The 21,227-nt window shown below is 38.7% G+C and overlaps 1 protein-coding gene across 2 annotated transcripts in view; it reads right to left on the bottom strand.

The window, feature by feature from the left end:
• Window positions 1-21,227, bottom strand: part of PCDH15 (protocadherin related 15) — a 1,495,046-nt gene that overhangs the window by 818,232 nt on the left and 655,587 nt on the right. The gene's annotated exons all lie outside the window — the stretch shown is intronic.

Genomic DNA, 21,227 nt, shown 5'->3' on the forward strand with positions numbered 1-21,227 from the left:
GCTAATCAAACAGCAGCCCCTTTTCCTACTTCCCTTCAGTTAGTCAATAAATATTTTTTAGATGACTGTCATGTGCCATGCAGTGTGTCAAGCAACGGGGATACAGAGGCAAAACACAATCTCTCCTTCAAGGAGTTCTCAGTCCAATTGGAGAGGCAACATGTAAACAAACATGGACAACCAAGTTATGTACAAGATAAATTGGAAATAATGAACAGAGAGAAGGCACTAAAAGTGAGGACGGATTGGGAAAGGATTACTCTAGAAAGCGGGATTTTATTTAGTACTTGAAGTAAGCATGGGGAAGCCAGGAGGCAGAGATGAAGAGGGAGAATAGATGAGAGAGTGGTCATGGGGGAATGGCCAGAGAAAATGCCCTGAGCTGACAGACAGAATGCCTTGAGTGAGGAATAACGAGGAATTCCATGTGCTAGATAAAGGGGGTTATGGGGTCTGTAATGTGTAAGAAAACTGGGAAGATATGTGTTTTGTGGGGTGGTATGAGGGAGGTTATAAAGGGCTTTGGACACCTAACAGAGGATTTTATATGTGATCCTGAAGGTTATAAGGAGTCATTGGAGTTTACTGAGTAGAAGTGTGACATGTCCAAACTTGTACTTTAGCATAACATTTTGGCAGCTGAATTAAAGAAGAACTGGAAGGGGAGAGACTCATGGCAGGGTGATAAATCAGTCTACTACTGCAATTGTCCAGATGTGATGTGATACACACTAGCACCAGAACTGTCACAATGTCAGAGTAGAAAAGGTGGCATATGTGAGAAATGTCTTATGGGTAAAATCCAACAGATTGGTACAAGGGAAGGGGTCAGAGTTGTGAGGGGGAGTAAAGAGTTGAGAATGATACTGAGATTTTGAGCATGGGTGACTGGGAATATGGTTTTACCTTGAACAGTAATAAGAATTTAAGAACAGGGAAGGATTTGGTAGAGCAATATTGAATTCAATTTTGGACATGTGGAAATTTAGATGTCCATAAGACATATAGCTTGTCACGTCCAGCTGACAGCTCGGGATGAGGGACTGAATGTCAGCAGAGAAGTTAAGGCTTAGTAAGCAGATTTTAGAATTATTAGCTTACATGTGGTATTCGAAATCATGGGAGCTGATGAGGTCACCAAGCAATGTAGTACAGAGGGAGAAAAGAAGGTGGCACAGGACACAGAACTGTGGGGCACCTGTGTTTAGTGAGAGTGACCTAGGAGCAGCTAGGTGGCACAGTGGATAGAGCACCGGCCCTGAAGTCAGGAGTGCCTGAGTTCAAATGCGGCCTCAGACCAAACACTTGACACTTACTAGCTGTGTGACCCTGGGCAAATCACTTAGCCCCAACAGCCTTAAAAAAAAAAAGTGAGAGTGACCTACTTGAAGATCTACCTAAGAAGACTAAGGAGTAGTCAGATGGATAGAAGGAGTACCAGGGGGGAGTAGGGGAAAGAGGGTATCAACGAGAAGAGGGTGTGGCCAATAGCATCTAAGGTTTCAGAGAAGTAAAGAAGGACGAGGACTGAGGAAAGGCCAGAATTGTTGTTGGGGTTGCTGTTCATCCTTCATTTTCAAAGAGGACCGATGACATCACAACGGTGATGCCTTGACTTGAATGTCAACTGGACTGAAGTGAGGCACAGCTGCACAAACTCATCCTTCCCACTCTGTCCTTCAGACTCCCTGAAGTGCACTGTGGAGTCAAAAGTCGAGATGACTGGCGATGGGACAGGATACAGTGGGTGACCTTGGCCTTTCTCAGTGAAGGTCTTTCCCAGTATTTAAAAGACCTTTAATAACATTGGAGAGGGGAGTGTCAGTTGAATGATGAGGTTAGAAGCAAAATTGTAGAGAGTTAAGAAGAGACTAAGGGGAAAGAAAGAAGAGGTGTCTATTATAGAAAGTGTTCTCAAAGAGACTGGCCTCTGTCTCTCTCCCATACTATATGTGATTCTCTTTATCATTCTTTAATACTATATTTGATTTCTTAGATAAAATGGAGCCTGGGAAGAAAAGTGTTGGGCTGTAATTTTCTCATCAGACCAATTCAACACGCATTTATAAAATTCTGAGTGCAATGGAGATAAAAGGCTCATTCCTTTCACTCAGGGCAATTAAGGAATCAGAATCTTAATCAAGAAAGGGACCTCAGAGCATATTTCACCCAAACTTTATTAGAACAGGAATCTATCGAGCTACCCCCTCCTTATACTCCAAATCACCTTGTGCATACTTTTATATGTGCAATTTTCCCCTTAGAATTTTCCCCTTATCCTGAGGATAAGGATTGTTACAATTTTGTCTTTGTGTAACCAGTGCCTGTCCCACAGTGCATAACCAGTGATAAATAGTTAATAAATAATGGTTGATTAACTGATTGATACTTGAGCAGTGGTATGACAGCGTTTATTTGAAAATCTCACAAAAGCATAGAGTGGGAGTTACAAAGAGGCTGACAGTCTCTTGATATAAAGGAAAGCAAAATAAAACAAATATGCTTTCCCATAAGAGCTGTCCCATAGTAGAAGAGGGTACTTTGGCAGGTGATAGGTTCACTGGCATGGGAGTTTTCCCATAGAAGCAAAAATGACCATTTGTTTCAGATATGGCAGAAGAAATTTGAATTTAAGGACAATTTGGGCTATATGGCCCCTCAAGGCATGTCGGTCACATGATTCGCATCCTCTGGTCCTCACAAAACTGAGAGTGATGATGCCCTAGTCACTTCAGTGGGAAAGGTTCCACAAATTTGGAGTAGGGTAAATACCCTAATCACCAAAAAAGGGAATGGAACAAAGGTCATTGAGCTCAACTTTGATGCCTGGGAAAGTTCCAGAATGAATCAATAAAAATTATGAACAAATATCAGAAAGAAAAACATTGATTGTGAAGAACTGATATTGCTTCATAAAGAACAGGTCATGCCAAACTAATCTTATTTTCTTTTTTGACAGGATAGTACATGAGGAGAATGACATAGATATTATTTATTCAGATTTTAACTAATCTCATATTATTCTTTTGCAGAACATAGAGAGATATGGTGTAGACAACAATGAAACAAGATGTATTCAGTACTAGTTGGATGGTCAGACTCCAAGAGAAGTTGTTTATGTTCCAATATTATCATGGTTAAGAAGTCTCCAGTGAAATATCCTAGAGATTTGTGCTTGGCTCTATGATATTAACATTTTTATCTATGAGTTGAATAAAGGCATATATAGTATATTTCTCAAATTTATGAATTGTACAAAGCTAGGAGGTAAAACTAATGCAAAATAAGGATCTCAAATGACCTTGATGGGCTAAAACAGTGGACATAATCTGATAAAATATGATATGCAACTGATAAACCCCATACCTCAAGGCCCATTTCCATGGGACCCTCCCTACTGGTGGAAACAGATTACTCCATGTTCTAGGCCTGTGTGACTGTCAGATTTGTTAAGACCTTGGGAAAGGGACAAAAAGACTGTCCTAGCTTTATAGTTTTAAAGACTCAGGCTCTCCCAGCTATGAAGCCATTGGAAAGAAGTTGTTCCCACCTATGGGGTAGGGAAGTACAGAATATTTTCTCTCCGAAGTAGGTCCTTGGTATTTCCCACGTTGCTGCCTCCATGCAACTAGACACATGCAGAATAAAGCCCAGTAACACAAACACATGTAAAATCCTGCACTTGGATAGAAACATCAACTTTAGAAGAGCTTATAGAGGAAAAGTGGATAGACAGCAGTTTTTTTCAAAAAGATGTGAGGATAAGCACAGTGTCTGGCATAGAGTAAGTGCTACATAAAAATACATACGTATATACATACACATACTACCATTCCAGGCCTAGCACTATATCCATTGTACCATATATACCACTGTAGCTGCCCCTATCAAAAAACCTATGTGCATGCCTACAACCTGCACTCAGCCAGAGAGAGAATTCTATAGAGCAGGAAACAAGAAGGAACAATTTCAAACAAAACAAAATAAAAACAACAACAAAAGTTTCAGGCTAACAGCTGAAATCAGGGTGAGCGCTAAGAATCACATAGGGAGTGTAGAGATGCAGATTCCTGACCCTGAAATGGCCCAGTTGTTCTTTCAGGCCAAGGGCTTAGTTAATGCCAACTGCTACTAGCCCTTAGAAAGGGGCCATAAACATGGGGCACTGTGCTTTTATACACAAAATCCAATTTGAGCCTCACAATAATCCTGTGAGGCAAGGACTCTTAATATTGTCACTATTTCATAAATGGGGAAACTGGAGGTAAGAAAAGTCAAGGGAATGACCCATAGTTAGCAAGCTAATGTCAGAATGTGGATTGTATCCAGGTCCTCATTCCAAAGGGTGTATATCTTCTACTATTCCATTTTTCTTCATCTTTGTTTTCTGGAGCTAGTAAAATATTGGTTCATCCTGCCTTTGACAGAAGTCACAGAATCAGACTAGAAGTTTCCAGTTAATAGAAGGAGCCAGCCTTTAGATTTCAGCTCTTGATACAACTTATATTTGTAAACTGAACTGAGATCAAATCAAATGCAAATAATCATGAAAACTGATTCAATATTTTCAAAAAAATATTTAAAATAAGAAGTGTTTATTTACTTATTATTAAAATCTCTACTGAGTATTCTTGTTTACTTCATTCTGTTTGGTTAATTGATTAGTGTAGTAGCAGAGTAGTCCTTAAGGTGATAAATGTATAACTGGAAAGTTCTTCAGACAGTATCTCTTCCAGACCATTAATTTTATGCAAGAGGAAACTAAGAGCCAGAATGGTTAAATGACTTGGTCCAAGTCATAGATGTGGTCATAGCAGAGCTGGGATCCAGAGCCAGATCCTTGTCTTCCAGGGTCATCCCACTTTTTCTGTTGTGCCACAGTCTTGGCGTTAAAATGATTTTGTTATGAGTCTAAAATAATTTAGAAGCTATGGGTATATACACAGATAATCCAAATTATAGGAAGTCTACATGAAAACATGGGCAGCTGGTAATACCAGACATCTTTTATTGTTAAGCATCATTTAGAAGTACATTATTCTTTTTTTTTTTAGTGTTTTAAAGAGTTGCAATACTATTAATTTGTCTGAATATTAGCGGTAATTATGAATAAGAAATTAATACTACTAAATGTACCCACTAATTTAATGTATTTAAAATAAATAAAGCCTTGATCATCAATAACCCACATGGAAAATACATTTTTAATTGAATCTCCTGACTGATACTATCTAGGAGCCAGTGAGTATTGTTATTTTTCCTGTTTTGAAAGTAATGAACAGCGGACAAATTATAGACATAAATGTTTCCAATAATCTTGGGATTCTTGTTTTCTCACTGGTCCTCTTCAGTACCTGTATAATGTTGATTGCCACACTCTGATTTGAAATATAACGGTCCATTTGGGATTCACAATGGCCCAATCAGAAGACATGACTCAAAAACTGCCCCAGCTGGACCAAAAAACCCACAAACATTTTCATTGGAATAGCTACCAAAAATCAATGATTCCATTCCAACAGCCATCATTAACAAAAGATGAAGAGCTTATTTTGTGGTAAGTAGATGGGGCAGCCGGTATTTATGACTACTTTGTGGCTGCTCAGAACACTGGGATTGATAACGTATCTAAAACGTAACCAATCCAATTTTCTATCAAAAAAGGTCTGTTATATGGTTAAAAAGAACATCTCCTTCAATTTGGAATCATGCATATAGATGTAGAAGTGACCACAGAGATTATCTACTACCTCCACTTCATTTGACAGATGAAGAAACGGAGGCTGGGAGGGGAAGGAGAAAGACAGTCACACCATTATTAGGCATCAATCCCCAGATTCCAACCAAGATCTTCTCATTAAAAAGTGATCTTCTCTTTGTACCACATCGCCCCATTTGTGAGGCAGTTTGTCAAGAGCGTATGGTATGTTCATAAGACAGATAAGAGAAATGAGACAATTTCATTGGATTCTAAATCTAACGTCTGAAGGAATCTCTGAGGTCAACTAGTCCTAACCTTTTATTTTACAGATATAGAAACTGAGGTCTATAAAGATTGTAACATGCCTAAAGTCGTAGAGGTGAGTAAATGTCCCAGGCGGGATTTAAATCCAAGTCCTCTGACTCTAGAGCTGCCACTACTTCTCCTACATCGTACTCTCTCCAGGAGGACAAAGCTTGATGAACTTATAGTGAGGAATGACTACCACTTACTCTCTGTGTGACCTTGGAAAATTACTTCCCCTTTCTGATCCTCAATTTTCTTGTCTTTAAAATGCGCATAGCAAAAGAGCATCCCTCACAAAGTTGTCAGAATCAACTAAGCTAACTCATCTAAAATGATATGAATATAAGCTGTTTTTATTGTTATGATTCTTTGAACCAAGGATTGATAAAGATGCTTGAGCACTGGAATTCTCAGGAAATATGAGAGGGAAGGAATGAAGAGAAGCTCCTCTAAAGTAAAGAAAATGCATCTTCCTGGGATTGATCAGAGATTCACAAAATGGCGGGGCATTCCAAATATCCTTTGCCTTGCTTTCTACTCCCCCATATTCCCTTTCATCTACCCTGATAGAGGAAGCAAAAGAAATAAAAACACATTAAGTGGAACTAAAATTAGCTGAGAGAATTATCCCTGAAGCAGACAGAGGAGGAGGGAGTCACACATGTGATTCTCTCGGCCCCGACTCCCATAACTTAAGCTGAGGGAAAAGATGATGGGAAGGATTTTCAAAACACAGTTCAAGGAGGGAAACAGGGATTGTTATCTTCCCAAGCGCAGCAAGGATAGAATGTGCCCAGGAAGCCGGAGCGGTGAGCAATGCTAAAGAAAGACCTCAAATTGCATCTCATCATGTGATTACTTTATTTTTTTTTCTTCTTAAGGTATTTACTAACAGCAGGAACAGCAATAAGGGGAAATAGAAGTGCATGCTTTGCATGGCTTTTGTGAGGACCTTAGGGATGAGGAAACTGAAGCCTCCATTTGTGAAGTGTCTGGCCTGTGATTGCAGAACTAGTACATGTATCGGGTGGACCTACTTCTCTCCCGCCTGGTGCACGCCTGTTACTCATTCTATAACATCACAGAGCCCTTCTCCGTGTAATATTTTTAACATTAATAGGGATTGTAGCAGGACATGTGATTTCCTTGCTATAATATACTCCCTCTACTAATGCAGCTTAGCATCATCTCTGCAACTTACAGGCTAAGAGAATTGAGTATGGCAAGGTTAATGGACTTGCCCAGGTCAATAAATTATTATTTAATTAATATTAATAAGGAAATCAAATCCTTGCTTATGGGGAATTGATGAAAGGACTACTATTTGTAGCTTCAAATTTAGGTTGAGGAAAAGAGCCCTAGAATTGGAAAAAAACATTTTTCAAGCCTCATCCCTTATTTTCTAGATTAAAACAATGAGTGTCAAGGAAGTTAAGGGCCCAGGGTCACACAGTTAAATCCTAAAAGACCTGAGACTTGAAACCAAGCATGAAAAGCAGTTCAACATTTTATTCTATTGGGTCATGGGGCAGTTAAAACTGTATAAACTGTACTTGGGAAATGATAAAATGGTGAGTTAATAGTGTTCACACAGAAGTCAATGAGATAGATTCATCTACTACAAGATTTTACTTATTATCATCACTTCCATCCCATCCCAGGCAGCTACTGGGGTGTATGAGGTATTCAGGAGGACTACCACCTCTGTTTAAGGGCTGGTGGAGATGTTTTCAGGGCTCCTCATGTACCTTTGGTGTCCACCTGCCACCCAACTGTCACCCACGGCTCCAAGAGGCTGTAGCATGTGTAATGGCTAAACCAGTTTGAGGTTAACTAACCAGCCTCAAACCAGTCAGTGAATGAGAGGGATGTCTATCCCAAGCATGTTAAGACTTTCCCCAGCAGAATGAGTGGATGAGGACAATGAAAGTGACTGAAGCCGGTGCTGTGGAGTAACACCAAGGCCATCCATTGTACATGGGCCACTGCCATCCATCCTGACTTTTATCCTGCTACGTCACTTCGATGACTCAGGAACAGAGAGAGGCTGAGGACTTTGTGAAACTCTGTATCACTAAGCTGCAATTCATGCACAAGTCAAAACACGGCCCCACGATGACACTGGTCCTCTTTGAAAACGAAGGATGACCAACAATCCTAGTCTCTGCTTTCATACCTCCCAACAAGGGGAACACATCGCCTCTTGAGGGGACCCATTCCACTTTTGGACAGCTTTCATTGCTTGTAATGTTCTTTTCCTGACAGAAAGACTGGATCTTCCTAGCTTTTTTCAATTTCCTCTTATTCCTTGCATTTCTGCCCTCTGGAGCTATCTCTTGCACATGTGGTGATCCTTCAAATACTCAAACACAGCTATTACGAACACCCTCCTCAGTCTTATATTTTTTTTAAGGCAATTGCGGTTAAGTGACTTGCCCAGGGTCACACAGCAAGTAAGTATCAAGTATTTGGTCTGAGGCTGGATTTGAACTCAGGTCCTCCTGACTCCAGGGCCCATGCTCTATCCACTGTGCCACCTAGCTGCCCCCAAGTCTTTTCTGCTCTACACTAAACATTGTTCTTTTAACTAATTCTCATGAGGTACAACCTTAAATTTTTTTTAGCATATATACTGTTAACATGTCTTTGGTCACATAGGAGTATGTTAAGAGATAGTAATAACTCAGAGAGAGGGAGAGGGAGCATCTATATAACATTTAAGATTAAATCCCTTGCTAGCTGTGTGACTGAGGAAATCATTTAACCTTTCTCAAACTCCTTTTGCTTATTTGCAAAAATTAGGGGATTTGATTGAATGGCCTCTAAAGTCCCTTCAAGTTCGAAATTGGAACTTGAAGGGACTTCAGTTGTTATCTTCCATTACGTTTTCATATCCTCTCCCAGGTGAGCAATGGCACACAGGTGGTAGCCAAGACGGTGCAAGATAAAGAGAAGGGCCTGGGGATGTTTTGCCTACAGAAAAGAAGACGGGGTTCGTGTTCAAGTAGCAGAGATCCTGATACATACACACATATGTATGTAAGCAATTCCAGGGCCACCATATATGAGACAGCTTAGCCTTATTCGGTTGACCCCAGAAGTCTCATCGAAGAGGCATGGGGAAAATATTGTTTTGTTTGCTTAGTTTTGTTTCATAAGCAGATTAGGAATGATCAGGAAAAGAAAAACCAAACCAAACAACTTCCTTACAATATGTGTGTGTTTGGAGTGTGATCCAGCCATTGTAATCAGAAATCCTGCTGGGGAAGCAGCATCTATCTATGCTGATCAATCACGGCTCAGTTATTTGCACTCCACTGAAACTGCTTAGGGCGGTGATAACTTAGATGACTTGCCCAGGGGCTAAGACGGACAGTACAGAAATGATCCAGGTGCATACTTTCTAACTCTACCTTTTGTGTTTGCTCATAAACTCTTTGATTATTCTGCGAGAGTAATAATAACTGACTGCTCCTTACAGAGACATAAAGATAGCCTTAATGAGTCTTCATTACATCACTTAAAATCACATTATAAAAGATGTCCTTCATTTTACCTATTTAAATTATTCTTTGTTTTTCTCCAGGTACCAATGACATGTTTATATCCTATACAGAAAAAAAAAATCACTTTGGAAAGTAGAAGAATTAAGTTTTTATAGAAATAGACTGCTACTTATCTCCTGCAAGATGATAAACAAGGTATTTTTAGACATGACACTGTGCTTTACTATAAATATTGAATTTTTTTCTTTGTGTATGTGTGTCTGTGTGTTTGTATGTATGTGTCTGTATTTCCCCCTAGACCTTTACTTTGTGAGTAGAGCCCCACTTGAGGTAGGCATAGAGCCTTTGAAGCTGGAGGTGCCCCTAAAAGGGTCACTAACCACTTTTTCCAGTATAGACAATAGAGGTGGGGGCTTTGAGTTTCTTTTAAGGCATCACAATTATAACAAACGTGAACATGCTCAAGTGGAAAGAATGCAGCCAGCATCTAGTTTCAGGTAAGATCGTACCTCATTAAGAGGAAAAAAATAAACAGCTATATAAATTGCTATTTACTACCTATCATTCAAGAAACATTTCAGCATTGGACTAGTCTAGAAATAGAATCACAAATGGAAATAGTAGCTGGCACTGGGGAGCTCACATTTTACTATGAACATAGAACAAGTTCATGGATAAATAAATGAAGGATATGAAAAATAAATGCAGAGTGATTGGGTAGGTAAGAAAGTTCTCTTGTAAATGGCACCAGAGCTGAGCTTGAAGGGGAGCTGGATTGGAAAGTCTATTGGGGAGTCAGAATTGGGGAATCAGTTAGTGATTAGGGAGTGGAAGAAGTATGGTGGGGGTACATATCACAAAGGCAGAGAGAGAGATGGGTGGGGAAATGCCAGCTTATCTGGGATGTACCAGGTGGGAAGAGGGACAACATTTGATCAGAGCAGGCTTGGTTCCCTGGATGTGGTGACCCACAATCTAGAATCCATCCAACTAAGAAACAGACTTTTAAAATATGTGTCCCTTTAACACCCCAGACACACACACACAGACAAACACATGGGTGCTTTAAATTCAATGGGCTGAGCTGGTAGACCACTTTGAGAAGCAGAGAAGATTGCAGATAATAATAACAAAAATTTGCCAGGTGCTTTGCACTTGAGACTAATGACTCTGAAGTATAAAAGACATCTATTATCATCCCCATTTTATAGATGAGGAAACCAAGTCACCGTGAACTTAAGTGGCTTGCCAATAATCTTAGTGCAAGTGGTAATATTCAATGCCAGATTTTCATTTGTCTTCTCAAACCCCAATGCCCCCCTTGGTCTTTTCTCCGCTGCGGATGCTATATTTCCCATATCACTATGATCACAGGTACCATCACACTGCTGCAATTGCATCCAGAGCTCCACGCACAGTGCTTGGCATGCAGTGAGGGCTTAATACAGGTCTGTTTGTTGATTTTCCCATATCATATCCATACATACTGGCAGATTTACCCGACCTTCTTCAGCACATGATTTATTATTTGCCTTGGGGCCTCTTCAACATTTGGCGTGAGAAGAACAAGTGAGACCTTGAACCTAAATGTCTAATCAGTGGTGGTGGTGGTGATAATGATATGAATAATAATAATAAATATAACAATGTTGAAGATGAGAGTAATAATGCCACTTCAATACCCTTGTTCTACCATCTCTTTGCATTTAGACAGGAAGGCAGAGCCACTAGGGGCAAATGGATGTGCTGAAGACAGGACAGTTCACTGACCCTCCATTAGATGCAAACTTTGAATGAGCAAGATGATTAAAAAAATATCCCAAACATTTGGCCCTGGGGAAGTGAAATGATTTAGAAGTAGAAATCAGTGGATCTCCACATTTCAGGTAATCTGGGCTACAAACTGGCCACCAAACACAACCTATTGTTTCTAGACTCCAACATTTATACCAACTGTGCCTCATGCCAGTAATGTATGTTTTGTTTCTAATTTACTTCCTCTTGCTTCAAGTCTCAGCTTGCTTATGTCCTGTTATGATTCATCTGCAGTGGTAGAGTAGATAGAACTCTGGGCCTGGAATCAGGAAGACCTGAAATCAAATCTAGCTTTAGATACTTGCTAGCTGTGTGACCCTGGGTAGGTCACTTAACCTTTGCCTCAGTTTCTTTATGTGTAAAATGGGGATAATAATAGTGTTGGGGTTGTTGTGAGGATCAAATGAGATAATAATTGTATAAGGCCTAGCACAGTACTGGGAACATAGTAGGAGATAGTTAAATATTAGCAACTACTATCTCCTCAGTTGGAAGTAGTCATTTTCATCCCAGAATTTTATAGTGAGCTTTCTAAAGAGCACTTTCTTTGCCTCCATTGATCCCACCATTATATTATATTTACCTGTAAAATGACAAACTCTTTCTCCTGCCCAGAATTGAAGCCTCTTGCAGGTAGGGATCAGAGGAGCAAACATGGAGGTCGTAGTCTTCAAAGGTCATCAAACATAATCCTCTCATTTTAAAGAGAATGAAAGTGAGGCCCAGAAGAATGAGGTGATGAGCTAAATAGTGACAGAGTTGAGAGTTGAACCAAGAATCTTGGACTCTAATATCTATAAACTTCCTCCTGTATCAAATGAGCTTTTTGGTGCCATGTCATTTCAAAAATCTTTATATTCCCACAACAGATGCTTAATAAATTGATTTTTTTTTTAGTGGAAATGAGGCTGATGATAACAAACTAGAAGTGTTTGTTGTGACTAAGGTCATGTATGTAAAACATGTCATAGAACTTCAAATGCCTTTTGAAAGCTGGCTGCCCTTTTGCCCCTCAGGAACTTATCTAATAATCAGTTATTCATGTCTAAGTGTCCTTTCAAGTCAGGAGAGGTCTTTGAGAGAAAACACATCAAGGGTGACCTAGAGCACACTAAGAAAGCATATTCCCTGAATAAAAGGAGTAGCCAGAAAGACAGCTTTATTCTATGGCAAAAAGATGAACAGGATCAGCAGCAACAGCTAGGATTTGTATCATACTTTAAGTGCAAAGCATTTTGCAAATATTATCACATTTAATGCTCGCAACAACAAAGGGGACGGGTGCTATTATTATCCACAATTTTATAGATGAGGAAATTCAAGCAAACAGATGTCAAATGACTTACCCAGGGTCACACAGCTGATAATTGAAGCTGGTTTTGAATTTAGGTCTCCCTGACTCAAAGCCCAGTACTCTATCCAGCGTGTCACCTAGCTGCCCAATGGATCTATGATCTCACTGATACAAGCATTCCTTTGAAATTGTAGACTGCAACCCACCCATGCCTGACCAACCCATACAACATTTTTCTGAGTATTTTATTTTTTTCAAATTACATGTAAAAAACAAAATGAAACAAAAATAAATAAATAAATAAAGTTTAAAAAAAGCATGCTTCCATTTGCATCCAGAGTCCATCAATTCTTTCTCTGGAAGTGCATAGAATTTTTTATCATGTGTCCTGCAAAAATGAATTAGATCATTCTATCACTAAGAATACTTGTCCTTCACAATTATTTATCATATAAAATTGCTGCTAATGTGTACAATATTCTCCTGGTTATGCTCACTTCATTTTGTATCAGTTAATGTAAGTTTTTTCAGATGGTTTTTGTGTGCTTGTTTTCTGAAAGCATCCTGCTCATCATTTATAATAGCACAATATTACTCCATCACAATCACATATCACAACTTGTTCAGTTTTTCCCCAACTGATGGCATCCCCTGAATTTCCAATTTTTCTACCAACACACACCACGCACACACACACAGACACACACACACAGACACACACACACACCTGCTATAAACAGTTTTTTGTACGTATAAGTCCTTTTCCTTTTAAAATCTCTTTGAGATACAGACCTAACAGTGATATTGCTGGGTCAAAGGGTAATCATAGTTTAATGGCTTTTTGGGCATAGTTCCAAATTGCTCTACAGAATGGTTGGATCAGCTCACAACTCCCCCAACAGTGCATCAGTGTCCCAGTTTTCCAACACCTCCTCCAACATTTGTCATTTTCCTTTTCTGTCAGATTAGCCACTCTGATAGTCATGAAGCGGTACTTCAGAATTGCTTTAATTTTCACTTCTCTAGTCAATAGTGATTGAGCTTTGTGTCATGCAACTATTCATCTGGAAATTGCCTGTCCGTATTCTTTGACCATTTACCAATTGAAGAGTGATCTGCATTTTTGTAAATTTGACTCAGTTCTATTTTTTTTAGAAATGTGTTTTTTATTGGAGAAACTTGCCATAAACTTCCCCTTCCCACTACCCAGTTTTCTGATTTCCTTCTAATCTTGGTGGAATTGGTTTTGATTAAGCAAAAACTGTGATGTAAAAAAAAAAATAAAAAAATAAAAATTACCCATTTAACATCCTGTAATGCTATCTCTTGTTTGGTCATAAATTCTTCCCACATCTGTAGATCTGAGAGGTAAACTATTTTATCTTCTCTAGTTTGCTTATGGTATCCCCTGAGAAAAATGATATTAATAACCCACAATTTGGGGAGACTCAGTTTTCCCCTTTATCTTAATCCTCATTTCAAGAACTAAGTCTCTGAAGGTTGACTAACCCTCTATCTATCTGGACCCCACCTAGGTGAGGAAGATATTGTGTTCCCTCAGGCTTGGGTGGGTGGCAAATTCTTTGAATAAACTGCCCAAGGCTTGGGGGCAGGGGTGTTTAAAATGGATGATATAATAAAAGTTTAGGTCCAGCCCCTTACTGTAATATTCATTCTCTCATTGTTTACCAATCAGAATTCATTGCCATCCTTTTGAATATTCCTTTTCCAAAGAACATATAAGCCATGAGCTTGCCACCATAATTGTCTTTGGTCTAAGAGAAGGAGGGCCAAACGACCATCCATTTATTAAAATGATTTCATTATTAATACAATTATTAAATAACCCAGAAATTATGTCTCAAACCTTTTAAAATATCACATACCCCTTATGTCGAAATCATATGCTCGTGTGAGATGTTGATTTATACCTAGTTACTGCTTTCCAGTTTTCCCAGTTTTCATCAAATAGTGAATTTTTGTCCCCCAAACTGGGATCTTTGTGTTTATCAAAAACTACATGACCATGGTCACTTACCACTGTGTACTGTCTACCTAATCTCTTCTACTGACCCACCATTCCATTTCTTACATAGTACCAGATTATTTTCACAATTACTGCTTTGCAATTCAGTTTGAGATCTGGTGTATCTAAGCCACCAGCCTTCACATTTTGTTTTTCATTGATTCCCTTCATGTTCTTGACCTTTTGTCCTTCCAGATGAATTTTCTTAATATTTTTTCTAGCTCTATGTCTACTTTAGGTAGAATTGCCATTTTTAATATATTGACTCAACCTACTATGAACACTTAATATTTTTCCAATTGTTCAGATCTGACTTTATTTGCATAAAAAGTGTTTTCTAATTGTGTTCATATGGTACCTAGGTTTGTCTTATCAGATAAGCTCTCAAGTATTTTATGTTGTCAACACTTCTGTTAAATTGAATTTATCTTTCTATGTCTTGATGATGGACTTGGTTAATCATATATAGAAATACTGATGATTTGTGTGGGATTGTATTACATCCTGCCACTTAGCTCAAGTTGTTAATTATTTCAACTATTTTTTAAAGTTAATTCTCTAGGATTCTCCAACGTATATTGTTGTATCATCTGCAGAGATTCAGAGTTTTGTTGACTCACTGCTTATTCTAATTCCTTCAATTTCTTCTTATTGCTATAGCTAACACTTCTAGTAGAATATTGAATAATAGTGGTGACAATGGACATTGCTGCTTAACTCCAATCTTATTGGAAAGGCTTCTAGATTATCCCCATTACAGATGATATTTGCTGATTCCAACCTGTACAACTCTTTTCTGTGTGGTATTATGAGATTGATACAGGGGATCTAATCAATGGGCTTCGGGCTTCTATATACTTTTTCTTGACATTCTAAGGTTTCCAATGAAACACATAAATTATCAGTAATTTCTGTTTTATCAAATGACAAGTCCATTTCATTTTTATATTTTTAGAAATATTAAATCATCACGTGGTTTCTTCTGTGATTCCTAGTTTATAATGAGCTGCAATTCATTCATATTCCCTTTGAGCTTCTCCATTGCCTTTTGAGTTATAACCATTTTTGATACTCTAGAACCGAGGAAAATAGTGCAATATATTCATCTTATTATTAATCTTTCTTTGTATATTGAATGCTTACTACAGTATCTGGAATATAGGTACTGTGTCGATTTATTTTTTGATTTACTGATCTTATATCGTCTTGTTTAAATGTTGTGATTTTAGATAACCACCAAGGACTCAAATTAGAGATATTTTCTTATATTTAGTGTGTCTAACATCCAATTATGCCTATTTTATACCTCATCATTCAGGACTGAGATACTTCTCACATAGTACCAGATCACTGAAGTCTATCTTTTTATGAACAAAGATTTTCAAATTTAAACTGTACATCTATTCTTATATATAAAAAAGCTATTCAATTTATATCCAAAATCTTTTTTTGCTTGAAAGCAGGTTATCTTTCACAAATTCTTACTCCCTGTAAAATCAATGTGGAAATATATTTTAAAACATTTATACTTTAGGGAAGATCTCTAACCAATTGGAAAACCCACAAATTCATACAAATTCCATTGGAAATCATACTAAAATGATCAATAGTACTGGACACATTCTTCCCTTCCTCTTCCCCTCTTTTCTTCCCTTACCCATTTCCTCTGGACTAAATACATTGCTTGTTGTTTATTCTATCATCATGTTTTGTTTTGTTTTTGTTATCTCTAGCTTCATTTTCCCCTTAGTATTCTCTGCTTCCTTCTTTGGTGGTCCTATATTTTCCCATAACTTCATCCATCACCATATGGGCATTGTCCTGTGCCTTCATTTACCCTATAGGCTCACCAAACATGGTGGTTCATTCCTCTAAAATTATTCTCCTCACTTCCAATTTGTGTCATAATTTATGCCATTCCCTATGATCCCAAAGCAACACCACTAAATCTCAATATCCACATTTGGATTGCTTCTTTCCTACTCTCTATAGATCACACGTGGTCCCTTTTCTTGGTGTTTCTGTTCTATTTCCTATCATAGTTCTCCGTGTCTATGTTTTCTTCTACTGCCTTGGCCATAACTGAGGAGGGCAGGGATTGGTGTACCATTTTAGCTTGTTGTTGTCATTGTCATGATCATTGTTTTGGTTGTTTTTGAAATCTCCCTTCCAGGAAAGTGTTTTGTACATTTTTGGGGGAAAGGGGGAAGAGTGGAATAGCTTTGCTCCCCCATCATAATGGCCTCCCAGATGAAGGATTGCATTACTTTTTTTTATTTGAAGCTGTTCAAGCTCAGCAATGTTCTTGGCATGTAATCAACATTAAACACAGGTCCCCCTCTGCCAGCACATCAGAGCAGATTGGTCACTCCTAGTAAGTAGCTAAATCTCCCAGTGTTGCCTGGAGCACTGAGAAGTTAAGTGATTTGCCCAGTGTGGCACAGCCAATAAGTGTAAGAGAAGTGACTTCAACCTAACAAGGGGTTAGAGCCAAAGGCTGCCCTACTAAATGCAGAGTTAATAATTTGATATTTTTTATGATTTTTGAACTCCAAAAAGGAATTGTGTACTTTATCATATCATAAAGAACATATTATCTTATCATAGATATCATATGATAGAAAATATCTTATCACTCATATCAACTAATATTTATCTATCATCTACATGCCTATTTATGTATTCATGCATACATGTATGTATATGTATATATGTCAGCTAAGAGGCTATGTGAATAGTTTTTGGGCCTGGAGTCAGAAAGACTTGAGTTTAAATCTAGCCCCAGGCACTCACTAGCTGTGTGAACCTGGACAAGTCAATTATCCTCTGTTTGCCTTGATACACTGGAGAAGAAAATGGCAAATCATTCCATCATCTTTGCCAAGAAAACCCCATAAAAGGTCACAAAGAGCCAGAAATGATTGAATAACTGAAAAACAACAATACTATGGATATATGCAAAGAAAATGCATATTACTGTTTTGAACAAATAACACTCTAGTGTCATACATAATTTGTTCAATCCCTAAATTCTTTATGACAGCATTATAGTTATAAAAGTGAAATATCTTGGTAAAGGAGTTTTTGATTTGATTTCAGAAACATCAAGGGTAGAGGAAGTCATGGGAGTTTCTCTAATACCTAGAGATGGAGATGCTGCCAAAATGTAATTTATTCTGGGATGTTTTCATTTTTAAAGAATTCCATTTTTTCCACTGTAAATTTTGATTAATACAAGCCTATGGAAGCCCCAAAGGGTGATCCTTCTATGGAATGACAAAATCATCTCATGTCAGCCAGTTGACTTTGAGCCTGTGATGATTTTATTGTTGTGAAGAACTCCCAGACACTCCCTGAATCAACACAGACTGCCACTTGCTCGGTAAATTATGGTTTTAGTTAGCAAGGGCACTGAGTAGCTATGTGATTTGTCCCAGGATGCAGGCAGAATGTGTTAGGACTTGAATCCAAGTTGTCCTGTCTCCCTTATGGTTTTCTAGCCATGAGACCACACTGTTTTTTACTTCTTACTTTCCCCACAGATTTGCACATAGGCTAAGACAGAGAAATCAAGTCAGGTTACTAGCAAGACAAAAAAAAACAACCTGAAAGCTTTATTCAGGAGCTGAAACTGGCATCATAAACATGGCATCTCTCTTCAGAGATTGTTTCCTGCATGATTATAGGATAATAGGGATTTGACAATAGACGCATAGCCAGAGCTGAGGTGTCTTTTAGCACCTCAGTTTTTACACAAAGTATAAAAGGGAATGTGGCCAGTACTTCACGTCCATTCAGTTCAAAGGTACATGAAGGGCACTGTGCCTGGCACTGGGCACCACTTGAGGGCATCTTAGGGTGACATTGACATAGCCTTGGCAGGGTTCTCCATGGTTGGCATATTTTGTGAATTCTAGAAAGAGTGACTTTGAGCATTTCCTAGTTTGTACCATGTCACTTTCCAATGAAGCAAAGGCATTGAACTTATGCCACATTCCCCATCACTCTGTGCCACCTTACTTTGCCCCTGGAGGATCCTTGTAAAGATGCTTGGAGAAATTAGTTTTAATCAGTGGAAAGAGGGATTACAGTAGGCTGCCATCACTGTTGTAATTACTTGGCAAAACAAGCCAGTGCAGAATAAACTGTGAAAGCAGCCTTGTTCTATCAGCTACCAAATGCTATTTTAACAAGCTCAAATATCTGAGAGGGCAGAGCAGTAGTTAGAGTGGGGTCACTAGGGCTTTGTGCAAGCTAACATCTAAGGGCAGGGTATCCCTCAATGGGTAGTGTACCTCCTCCCTCTCCTTTACCAGTCCATGTTTCATGAGGGTTGGAAGAGGCAGATCCCCAGAGAGAAGGAAGTGGACATCTGAGCTCAGGGGAGGCATGAAAAGGACCAGGCTTGGCAGTCTTCCTACATTACTGCCCTTGCAGGTGGATTTTCTCTCTTTGGACTAGTCTGAATTGCCCTTTGCATGTGTGGACGTGCATGCACGCACAGCGCATACACACACACACACACACACACACACACACACACACACACACACACACATACTTGTCAGCTTCCTACTTCCTGATTGTATTTGTCCTACTGCCTGAAGATACTGAGTGCTAGTGGGAACAGTGAAATGTTTTGTTTTCCCCCTTAGAAGGCTAATTCCTCTTATATCCCTACTTGCCTAAGACCAAAATTCCTGTTTCTGAAGGGCACAATGTATGGTTACAAAGAAAATAAGTAGAGTGAATGGATTCTTTTGATTTAATTTTACTGCCTATGACAGAATACTCATTTGATGGTTAGGTAAATAGCAACCCAACCACACTCATTATCTGGCAGATATTGTAAGATGTGAGAAAAAGAGAAAAGATCTGTAACTATTTTTCACCTCAACAGGAAGAAATAGCCCTTATATTATGGGGTGAATTATTTCCCTATGTCTGAATGTCTGAGAACAAACAGACTGATTCTCCTATCAAATACTACCTGGTTGTAAATTGATGTAATCTTTCTCTGTCAGTAGAGAATATAAAGTCCCTTGAGATTTCTAAACAGATGAGCAGATTATGACAGAAGTGGTATGTATCTCCATCCCCCCAAGTACTTTCGTTCCTCATAAATATTCAGGAGAAACAGAAAATGGAGATTGAAAAAACCGTTTAGAAGGCCCATGACTGTTTTAAAGCAAACCATGACGCACACATAGTCTGACAAGTCCCAAACTTAAAGCTACTGGAAATAGAAACTGAGGCTACTCATGGAAAAATCATCACAATAAGCATTTAACTGTCCTCCATCAGAAGAGCTAGCACATCACTATATAAATGTTTGTTCAAGGTAAGGTTTGCAAGGAAAAAGGGAAAAGTTTTTGCCCAGGTTTTGGTGTTGAGTAGGTTATTAATGATGGGCTTGTCCAGATAAAGAACAGGAGGCATCTTTAATAGCTTCATGTCATGTGAGTCAAGTCAAAAAGCATTTACTGAGCACTTACTCTGTGTCCAAGACATAGTTTGACTATGTTTTAAGCAATGGATTTACAAAATAAACAAACAAAAAAACAAAGCAAAGAAATAAAAAAGGCAATTTACTACAAAATGAATGCCCTTGTGGATAAATATAAAATACTGATTTCTTCTTAAATTCCAAATTTGTGAAATCTGTAGTCTTATGGGCAAAAAAGTCTTTTGTCTTTATTGTTTTCCCTTCATTCATCTCTCAGCCTGGCTCAGAACTCATTTTCGAGGAGGTTGCCACAATGCCAAATTGAAAATAGACCCTCCAAGCTTCTCGCTAGACTGTTTCTTGGCCTTCCCTTTCTCTCATTACCACATTTCACCTGCCCAACTTTTGTGGAAAGACATCCAGACTGGGAACCATTAGTGTTTTAATTGGTGTGTCCACTCAAGGACGGGAAGATGCCCAGTGCTTGACTACAGGGTATGTGCATTCTGCAGCCATTGACATCACCTGTGTGGGGCTGGGCTCAAGTCAAGTGCACTTTACTGGGAATCCTTTGCTCAGAGATATTAGTTAAGCCAAGTATAGTTAAGCCAAGCAGAGTTGTGGATGGTGACCATGACTATGTGAGAATATCCAAATCTTCCCAAAGAATCTTTAATATAAAGTTTAAAGAAAAAAAATCTGGTGGCTGTGATACGCTGGGGATCCATTATCACAGTATCACAATAAATTGACCAAAACAACTACTATCAAAAAAAAAGAAGAGCTTTTTTATCAACGTTTGTATCAAAGGTCAATCCGTCTAGCTCTCTAATGTGCTTTTCTGGATCATTCCCGTTCAGATTCAGCAGACTGCATGTGTTTGGAAGGGTATACAGGCAGAGAAGGGTGACAAAGGAAACATCCCACTCTGCAATTCTCAGGAGGCCTAAGACCTTGGGAAAGAACTCAGAAACTACTTACGGATCAAATCTTCTCAGGCCCAACTGAGCAGAGAGCCTCCCTCCCCATTCAGTGAGAAATCCTCTTAGAATGTTTTCCAACCAAAGTATTTGAAGATTAAAAATTAGCTTTAAAGTGCAACAGAAATGACATGATAAGGATGGGGTTGTTTG

This window comes from Phascolarctos cinereus, unplaced genomic scaffold (assembly GCF_003287225.1).
Source record: "Phascolarctos cinereus isolate Bilbo 61053 unplaced genomic scaffold, phaCin_HiC Scaffold_3;HRSCAF=262, whole genome shotgun sequence".
In the NCBI taxonomy this organism is placed as follows: domain Eukaryota; kingdom Metazoa; phylum Chordata; class Mammalia; order Diprotodontia; family Phascolarctidae; genus Phascolarctos; species Phascolarctos cinereus.